The following is an 11,269-nucleotide window of genomic DNA, read 5'->3' as shown; positions in this document are numbered from 1 at the left end:
ACTATAGAATTGAAATTATTTTTAGAATGCTGAAAATTCCCCTAGTGCAACAGAGATAGTGATGATCACAATATTTTGAAAAGGAAGTATTTGGGAGGGTTGTGTGAAAGAGAAAGATGTACACGCACACAAACACACTCAAGACGACAGAGACACGAGAAAGAATTCATCAAGAACCAGGACACAGATTCATTTTTTTCCCCCAGTATGTGTCTACACAAAGAGCCTTTACAATTTTGGGGGTAGATCTACTGATGACAGTAGAGTCTTTATTAAGATTTTTGGGGGCAATGATGAAAGATATAGAAATGATTAATAAATCTAGACTCAATTATAAAAGCTTTCTAGATGAAATTAGAGAAGAAAAACTAATCTTATCCAAACTGCAAGCTTCGTACTGAAAAGAATAAAGCCTTTAAAAACAATTTTTGGTGGCTTTTTTTTTATACTTTATTTGATCTCCTCTTTTCATAATAAGCTGAAATTTTTATTGTGATAGTGCAGAAATTATTTTATTTCCTTTAAAGTACCCTACATCCCTGACAAAGTATGAGCGTTAATGAAGTAGACAAATAACATCTTTGTTGATTTGAAAAGTTAAGACTTCCTTCATCTGGGAAAGATAGCTCTTGGCTAAAAACTGTTTCTGTTTATAATAGTAGCTTTGAACTATGGTTCTAGCAGAGCTGTTTCAATTGTACATGTTGGAGAAGTTACTGAAAGAGACATAGCAGGTATGAGTGTGTATTTTTTAAATATGCATATGTGAAAATATTGGTGGATTAAACAATAGAAGTAGAGAAGGTTCCAGTAGAGTGCATCATCCAGTTACCTTCTTTTGTCCCCTGAGGTGGATTGATAGTGAAACTAATGAAGCTTACCTGGGCCCCTTCCAAGGCAATGTGTTAATATGTATGTTTTTGTATGTATGTTTTTGTAAAATTTTCAAAATATTATATCTCACTCACAGTCAAGACTGCTGTCTTTTTCCACTTTGGCTTCCCTTCCTTGTGTTGGGTGCCATTGGAGATGGCCATGGGCATTTTTGAAATCTGACTAAGGTGAAGTCGAGTTAAGGAGAGTTTGGGCTTAGTGGGATATATTTGTATTTCACATTTAAGTTATTACCAGCCATCCTGGTATAGGAATGGCTTTCAGGAATATTTCTACCATCTACTGGGATGACTCACTTAGAATCATGACATAAAGGCGAAGGGCCAGAAGTCATTAATATTAATATGTGCCATTATGCCCAGCAACACCAGCAGAATGGGCCAATGGAGGAGAAACCAAGTTTGAAATATAGAGATTCAGCAGCTAGTCTGTGGGAAGTCTTCCAGTCATGAGATGTGTGGAATATTACGTAGAGGATTTAGTTCTCAGTGACCCCAAGTCAAAATGGAAGCTCTCTCCTGTGAGGAATATACTACAATAGTTCAGTGTGTATATATATACAATTATAGACTCATTATACAGTGAAATTATTTTATATGTATATTTCCACATGAAATTTATAGAAACTTTTCTGACATGGAGAAATGAACTGCAATTAAAAGATTTTTTTCATCATCATAATATCAATCATACATGAAGAAGAAGAAATAAATTTTGAATAGAAGTAATGAATAGGCTCTTGGATTGTTTTCTAATCCAGTTAATGAAAAGAAATGAATCATATGAACACATTGAAAGAAAATCAAATTTCTTTCCAATTTGACAAGAAATATTAACATTGACAATAATTAACATACAAATCATAATACACCACTCAAACAAGGACATCAATGGAAGATTGTTTAATGAGTGTCATCAGTTCAGAAAGTGTTCAAGATTAGTCATTGTGCAAAGAAAGTTGAAATGCTCTGAAATACGATAGCTTATATATGAGAGAAACTTGATAGGTTTTCAAAATTTGATGACAAATTCTAAAAATTTACATGACATTGCTAAAAATGAATTGTGATGCTGAAAATTAATTTCTAAGCTATCAATGATTTTAAAAATTTAATCAATCATGCCCTATAGAGGGAAGACTCTATCTTTCTTTTCCTGTAATGGAAAACATTACAAAATCATTGTCATTTGAAGAAGGGATCAAAGAGGATGCAGCTAAAACATGTAGGAAAAAATATTATAGAGGCATGTCAGAGAGTTAAGATATTATGTTAGTTTTCTAGATTTTGTGATGCTTTTGATATTTGCTGTTATATAATTTTTGTGTTTTTTTTTCTCATCCTAATACATATTTACTTTTGTACTTAATTTTGAATTGGTAGTGTAGTGCCCTTTTTTCTGAAAGAGGGCCCTCAAAATCATATAAGCTTCAGGCCCCATAAAAACTGGATCTATCCCTGCCTGCCCTCTCCCTCACCACATAGACACATGCATACACCAAAATAACCATTGCAACTCCCTTACATTTTTGGTGGCAAGTTTTGCTACCCACTGTAGGCATTAGGCCTCTGGGATATCACCTGAGCCAAAGGAAGTTCTGGATCCTGGAGACCTCAGGACAGGACTGGAGAAAACCCAGGAAGCCATTGCCTCCCTGGAGAGACCACTGCAAACAGAGTTGGATTTAGGCCCAAAGGATCTCTGGGGAAGTCTTCTTGTTTTCAGTCATGGGCACCGCAGGAGTTCTGAGCTGTTTCTGGAGTGTCTGGGGGAGTTGAGTTTGTTCAGCTCCCAAGGGCACCCTGGAGGATATAGAATTCCCAGTGGGTCCTCTAACAAACTCCTCTATCCCAGAATCTTCTGGGATTTGAGGACAGCCCAAGTGCCAACTTTGAATAACTGTAGGACCTGAAACCATCTCAGACACTGGAGAACAGGTAGCTGCTCAGTCCCTGGGGAACATCAGTGAGTTCTCAGGGGATCAGCTTAGTGGTTGTTTTGCAACAAGCTGGCACAAATCTCAGATAATACAATGGCTTCTAAGGTCATCTTGTTTATGAAATGCAATGCAAGGTAGTGAAATAGCTCCACAAATTTTTGCTATTTTGCAAATGGGCTATGTAGCTCACAAGGGCCTGGAGGGACCCTGGGGGCGGGGGTGGGGGGAGCAGTGAATCTTCCTGCTTTGTGGCACTGGTGACTGAGCAAAGTTGAAGGCACATGGTGGGCACACCACCCACAGTTGTTGACCACATTTTGAAAGGATATGTGTTTGAGATCTGAGCAGTCTTTCCCCATCCACAGAGGCTAGCCCAGTTTCAACCCTGAGTCAACCATCATGCAAAACTTGCTTCCTTTGTTTCTTTCCCCATGAAATGCAATCAACCATGGATGTATGTTACAGTTTTGCTGAAGATTGGGAGTAACAGGGAGGTGTCATATCTACTACACATTGAATTTCTTGAAATTATGCTGTAGATGTGTGTTTTCCTTCAAATGCCTTCCAGCCCCAGCAGCCACGACTCCACATTCTTCTGACTCCAGCCCAAAGCAGCCTCAGACAACTCGTTCCTCCCATTCCATACTTTCATATGAAATCTGAGCTCAACACTCAGACTTGGGGACTCCCTTCTTTCCGGTGGACTTGACAAAGCTTCTATTCTCCTTCTCCACTAAAGCAGGTCTCTACCTACATAGGAATTCCGGTGCTGGCTGCTAAAACAATAACTGTTTCTCCATATGGTCACCTGGATAAAATAGGAAAGAATACTGCTATTTTGCCATGGATATAATGACTGATCATTGTCCTGTCTAGCAACACATATGCATGAGATTTTCACTTTTATAAATGCAGCTCTATGCATGAGATTTTCACTTTCATAAATCAATTTAAATTTTAGGATTTTTTTTTCCATACAGGCCCCTTAAAGGAAATCTAGAAAATTCATAAGTTTAAAGGAAAGAAAAATGATTCAGCCTCATTCCATCACTACATTACTAACTTTTCATTTTTGTGACTTTCTCCCGGATTTATTTTATATACACTGAACTAAAGTTTTTATTTCTTCAATATTCAAACATGGTTATAACCACACTGTATATACTAGTCTGTATACTGCTTTTTAAATGTGGATCCTAAATATTTTCCATGTTATTACATAGACCTCATACATATTATTCAAGTGTTTGCATTATAGATCATCAAATACATAGTCCATATTGACTTATTGTAGGAGTTTCCTATGGCTGCTGTAACAAATTACCATAAACTTAGTGGCTTAAATCAGCACAAAGTTATTCTCTTACAGTCCTGAAGGTCAGAAGCCCAACACAGGTCTCCCTGGGCTAAAATCAAGGTGTCAGCAGGCCGGCAGTCCTTTCTGGAGGCTCTAGGGGAGAAGGAGAAGTCCTTGTCTTTTCCAGCTTCTAGAAGTAGATTTCATTCCTTAGTTCATGGCTCCTTCCTCCATCTTCAAAGCCAGCAAAGTTGCACCTCTCTGTACCTTTCATCCATAGTCACAGCTTCCTCTTTCACTTTTAGGGACCATTGTGATGCCATTGGGCCCTGTTTTAGTTTCCTAGGCTGCTTAAGCAAATACCATGAAATGGGCTCACTTAAACAATGGGGATTTATTAGCTTATGGTTTTGAGACCAGGAAAATGTCCACATCAATGCAGCATCAAGGTGATGCTTTCTCCCCAAAGACTGCAGTGTTCTGGGGCTGGCTGCAGGTGATCTTGGTCCTTAGCTTGTCACATGGCAATAAACATGGTGGCCTCTCCTGTCCTTTCCATTCTCTTCTGGCTTTTGTTGATTTCAGCTTCTTATTTCCTATGGCTTTCTCTATATATATCTGAATTTCATTCTCTTAAAAAGAACTCCAGTAATAAGCTTGAGACCCATCCTGATTAAGGTGAAGCAGCCTCATCAAAAGGCTCTCTTACAATGGGTTCACACCCACAGGAATGGATTAAATTTAAGAACATGTTTTTCTGGGGTACAGACAGCTTCAAACCATCACAGGCCCACCTGGCTAACCCAGGATAAACTCCCTGTTTTAAGGTCAGCTTAATTCCATCTGCAACCTTAATTCCACTTTGCCATATGACCTAACATATTCACAAGTTCTGGGGCTTAGGACGTGGTCATCTTGATGTGGGGTTCGTTGTTTTGCCGGCCAGCCTTAATCCATCTCTTATTATTGGGCTTTTAAGTTGTTTCTCACTTTTTACTGTGATAAATAACATTGGAATAAACACTGTTGTTCAGTTTACTTTTTCCTTATTTAAACCAAGATAAGCCAATATTTTTTAGCTACAAATGTTTTCTCTTAAAGGGAGAATTATGGAGAGTAGAGCTGTTCTGAGCAGATATAATGGAGGCTGCAGGCACCAAAGTAATGTGATTTAGCTAAAGAATTTTAGTCTGGACTCCAGTATTTACTAGCTGAGCAAATTTGGGCAAGTCACATAATACATCTGAAAAGTTCCCTTATCTGCAAAATGGGAAAATAACACTTATCCAGGAATCACAGCAGGGCAAAATCAGATCATGTAAACTGTGAAGCAGCTACTGTATTATTAGTACTCATGGTGATGATTATCATGATTATGATAATAATCGATGGAATAATTGAAAATAAATAAGATCACATGGCATTGTTATGATTATGATTATTTCTGATAGTTACTAGTAATGACACACCTGGCACTTCAAATCATTTCTCTTGTCTAGATGGAGAAGGAAAAATCAGAAATGTAATTTGGTTGAGAATCAGCATGAGAAAGAATACTGTTTTTTTTGAGATGGTAATCATTATTTCTAATTATTCCAATTTCAAAAAGGCTTCTCCTCGCTTACTCCCTGCAGCCACCCCCGCCTCCCTGCAGCTCTGCCATCGTGGGCTTTCCCTCCCGACCCTTGTACTTGCTATTTCATCTTTCTGGGATGCTCTTCTCCAGACATCCACTTGCTCCCTCCTTCTCCTCCTTCAGTTCTTTGCTCAAACATCTTTGCAAACATCACCTTCCTGGGCCAACCTCTATAAAACTACACTACCACCATCACCACTGGAATTTCCTACCCACTTCCCTTTTTTCATTCTCTCCCCCCATATCATCACCAAAATGTAAGTTTCACAAGGGCAGGGATTTGGGTCTCTTGTTGCATCGTGCCCAATGCCTACAATGGTATCTAGTATGTATTATGCACTCGATACTTCTGTTAAATGATTGAACTGATTTTAATACAATCCAAGCATTTTATCCATCATCAGGTCATGAAAAAGAATTTACCAAGGCTCTGTTTTTAATCGTAGTTTTCCTTTTAAGGCAGACTCTTTACATTATAGTTTGGACAGAGACTGGCCCACGAGGAAAGCAAGCAAACCCAAAATAGCATACACATTTATAAAGTCGATGTTGAAAACAACCAAATGCCCTGAAATGACTGTTTTTGTTATTCTGACTTTAAAACGTGAGATATAAACAGAGAACCATATTGTGTCATTTATAGGAGTTGGGTTTGGAGAAAGAGCCCAGAAAGAAGGTATACATGAAGGCTTTTGCCTGAAGATGACTCTGGGGGGATAAGTCACTCGGGCCTATGAAGTTGTCCTCGTGGTCTTTGATTCTGAGCTGTTGTCATCAGTAAGCACACCTTGGTTTAATGCTAACAGGCGGAAATAAAAAGAAAGTGGTGTTTGGTCTGTTAGGTTAGTGGAAATCAATTGAGATGGAAAATGAATTAAACACTTCTGCATTAGGAAAAGCCTGTATTTGAGAGAGATGAAAACCAGGAGGAGCATGTTCACTTTGTTTATCTTTATGAACTTTTCATAAACTACTTTTAATTGTCCTCCACCCACAACTCACCACTACTCCACCCCACCTCACTCAGACACGCTGTTGTTTTACACTTGTGTATTCCTAACTCTTGTCTAATTTTATTCCCCTAGCTCAGAAAAATAGAACAGCTGTTAGTCCCAGCATCCTGGCTTTTCTCTCAGCAACCTCTTCCTTCCTGTCCTTCGACTCCAGGCCTATGCTATTTCTCTTAAAGCAAGTTGGCAAAACATCAAGATAGATAAAGATCTATGGGCCGTAAGACTTGTATACTCATAAAAGAAATGTTTTTTTGCTCTTGGATCCTGTGTCCCTAACAAGGAAACGGTGCCAAGAATCTATTTCGAAAGCAAAGCCAAGGTGGATCCCTGTGGACTAGCAGCATATAAACAGCTTTCAGTTTAATTCGCTTGAGAATGAGCAAGTGGACGCCCATACTTGGTTTAGCAGTTCACTCATTTAATCCCTTTCCCGTGCAGTGATACTCCTCTGTGGTTTATTTCTGTGGATGTCTCTGTGTGTGTGTGTGTGTGTAGACACATTTTTTCTCCTGGGATATGAGCTTTTTCGTTTGGGTGGTATTGAGGGACTTTTTGAAAATCCATGTGAATGTTCAAGTGAAAGGAAGCATATGTCATTCCTGTCTTTGGTGACTGCACACATGCATGTGATGATTTCAACTTGCAAAGATCATCTCCTTCAACCCAAATATTAACACAATTGCCAGGAATATTTGGGGGACAGTTATTCCAGACACTTACGACCCATGTCTACTTCATTTGGCTCTAATTTGGCATAGCAACTCAGCAATGTCAAAGCCTCAGTTCTGGGATTAAGATAAGAGCAGATGCAAAGGATCAACTTGAATCCAATACCAGCTCAGGACAATCAATTTGGTCCTGGGTTAATTACTGTGGGGAGAACTTGGTCAGTTCCAAGGGAGTCCTAGAATTAAATATGAATACATATGTTGGCAAGTTCATGTGGAGAGCAGAATATGGAACTGGGAATCATTATCACAATGTTCAGTTAAAGATTCTAGATGGGAGACTCCTTTAGCAGATCCAAACCAATTTTGGTGGAACCAGGACAATCCATGTTATAGCTAGACAAATATTTCCATTTCTGGGTAGAATTAAAAAGTCTGACAACTCCAGATATTTGGAAAGTGGTTTTGATTCCTCCCTGAATGATAAAATTAGCTTGAGAGAAGAGTGGCTGAAAGTGAATGATTCAAAGAAATAACAGGACTTAATCAACACAAGTTACTTTGGGAAATGTGAGCCATCAGATAAATTACTGGGAATTCTAACAATTACATTTTGTATTGGCAGCTAAGGAAAGGACATTTCTGAATCCTACCTCTCTCTTTGGGTTCCTGGTATGTGGGCAAAGCTGTGATGGCGGGGAAGAGATACTTCGTGGTAGCCATCAGCCGCCATCAGCCACCTTCAGCCTTGTCAAACTATGGCAATCAACTAATACACTTATTGATCATTCATTGCCTTACAGCCATTCTGCTACTGTAACTTCCTATGCAAACAGTGCCTCTTTGTCCACACCATTAAGTAACACAGGGCTTCTTCAGCGTTCTCAGTCTCCACACCTAAAAAAAAAGGAAGGATTCAAAGGGAGTAAAATCATGCACACAAATTCAGAGAGAAAGAACTGAATTGGGCATCTTCCCAGTCCATGTGAACCATGGAGAAACTCAGGATCATAAAAGCTAGGAAGAATAATACACAACATAAAGTACATGAAGTTTTACCCTTCTCTTCAGTTAGCATGACCCTGGTTGGCCTCTCATTAAGAAAAAACAAATCTTAGTTATAAAGGTTTTCCTGGAATATAAACTTTTTTTCCATTACATTCTGTTGTGCTATCCAAAGGTCCATAGGCTTTATATTAACGGTTTCAGAAAGTCCAGCAAGAATATTTTCAGATATCATAGCTTCTAATAACATTCCAGTTTTATCTCAGACCTACAAGATATAACTTTTAGATATAGAAAAAGTTACATGAGTTGCCCAATGATTGGCAGTCTTTAAGACACTGCACTCATTTGGCTTCACTTACTGCAAAGGACCTTAGGGTACACTTACTGCATGACTGTGCATGGGATGTAGCTAGAACGGAAATACTCTCAGGAGAGAAGCAGCTCTAGGGATGCCCCCTAGATGTGCAAAGGGATAAGCACAACAATTGTAGAAATTGCTAGCAATAATAGTCCTTGTTGATCCACATGGTTGGCCCATCCCTGGGCCATCAGACATCTTGTTGGCACAAATACCATCTGCAGCAATTAGAGTGTGTGCCATTGACTGGGTTCCTCCAACTGGCCCTTTGGCACCCAAAACTCCAAGGCTCAGAGTTGCCCAGGGGCTTTTTCCCAACAGTTCGAACTCCTGCAGTTTCATTCTAGGCTTGAAGGACCCTGATACAATGGAAGGTTTGGGGTTTTTCATATTCCCTCCTCACTTCTATCCTATGACTTGGCTGTCACCTGGGGAAAGTGGAGATAGCAGAGCTGGGGACTGTCTCAAAATGGATTTCAAACTATGACCCAAACCCCATATGGGATATTGCTAAAAGAAAAAAAAAAAAGTAGGTTTTTTTCAATGGATAAATTTTAAGGAAAAAAATTATCTGGAGAAGGAACCGATAGATTAGAAGACACTTAAAAGAGATAGCCACTAATTACAATATACGGACCTTATTTGGATACTGATAATATTTACAAATGGCATCTACTATTTGCTTCAAAATAATATGGGGAGAGGGAAATGAGTGGCGGTCTTGATGATACAAGATTAGTCACATGTGAACAAATCACTGAAGCCAGGTGAAAAGTACATATGGGGTTCATTCTACTATTCTTTCTATTTTTGTATATGTTTGATATTTACCATTTGTGCCAGTTTGAATGTATTGTGTCCCCCAAATGCCATTATCTTTGTGGTCTTGTGTGGGGCAGACGCTTGGGTGCTGGTTGGATTTGCTTGGAGTGTGCCCCACCCAGCTGTCGGTGATAATTTTGATGAGATGTTTCCATGGAGGTGTGGCCCCGCCCATTCAGGGTGGGCCCTTATCGGTGGACCTATATAAATGAGCTGACTCGGGGGGGAAGAAAGAGAGTGCAGCTGGGAGTGATGTTTTGAAGAGAAGCAAGCTTGCTAGAAAGGAACGTCCTGGGAGAAAGCCGTTTTGAGGCCGGAGCTTTGGAGCAGACGCCAGCTGCCTTCCTAGCTAACAGAGGTTTTCCGGAGGCCATTGGCCATCCTCCAGTGAGGGTACCCGATTGCTGATGTGTTACCTTGGACGCTTTGTGGCCTTAAGACTGTAATTGTGTAGTGAAATAAACCCCCGTTTTATAAAAGCCTATCCATCTCTGGTGTTTTGCATTCTGCAGCATTAGCAAACTAGAATACCATTATAATAGTTTTGGGGAAAAAAATTAGATATAGGGCATATAAGCCATCTGTCTCCAGGACTCAGGAGGCTGGACATTCTTCATTGTCTTCTAACCCAGGGGTCTGCAAACTATGGCTCACAGGCTAAATATATCCATCTGTTTTTGTAAATAAAATTTTATTAGAACTCAGCTACACTCATTTGTTTATGTATTGTCTATGGATGCTTTCCTGCTATGATAGCAGTTATGTAGTGTGACGGAGACTGTATGGCCCACAAAACCTAAAACATTTACTATCTGTTCCTTTACAGAAAAATTTGCCAACCCCTGTTTAACCCGTTGTGGAGATACTAGCCATGTTTCTCATCACACTCTGACCTCTCAGTTTACGCTTCAGCCATATTTGAATGTTTGATTTTTGCCAAAGAGTCACATTCTGGCTTTCCTCCAGGTTGCTCCAGCAAATGCTGTTCCCTCTTGTAGGAATTCCAACACACACATAAACACACACACTTGCACACATTACACCAAGTTGATTCCGACTCTGATTTCAGTTGACCATTCCCCCCAGGGAGCCTGCTCTGACATCCATGCCCCTATTCCAGACCAATGTCCCACCCATGTATCCCCAGAAAGCCTTCCCACCATAGGACTTCAAATATCTCCTCTGCCCTTGTCTCTCCCACTTCTCTTTCTAGACTTCCAAGTATGCATATGTTAGAACTTTGACATTTTCCTACAGTTTTTGGATGCTCTGATTTTTTTTTCACATCTTGTTTTTTCTTTATGTTTCAGTTCAGATACTTTCTACAGACCTATCTTCAAGTTCACTGATTCTTTCCCCAGCTGTGTCGAGTCTACTAATGATCTCATCAAAGAATTCTTCATCTCTGTTATTGTTTTTCATTTCTAGCATTTGTCTCTGATTCTTTAGTATAGTTTCCATCTCTCCGCTGAAATTACCCATCTTATCTTGTATCATGTCCATTACAGCCTTTAACAAATTGATCATAGTTAATTTAAATTCCCTGCCAGAGAGTTCCAACTTCTATGTCAATATCTGAGTGTGGTTCTGTGGATTGCTTTGTCTTTGCAGATCATGCTGTTTTATTCTTGCCT

The sequence above is a fragment of the Choloepus didactylus genome, chromosome X (genome assembly GCF_015220235.1).
Source record: "Choloepus didactylus isolate mChoDid1 chromosome X, mChoDid1.pri, whole genome shotgun sequence".
Classification (NCBI taxonomy): domain Eukaryota; kingdom Metazoa; phylum Chordata; class Mammalia; order Pilosa; family Megalonychidae; genus Choloepus; species Choloepus didactylus.
The sequence above is the reverse complement of the archived record's forward strand: the minus strand, read 5'-3'. Positions refer to the sequence as shown.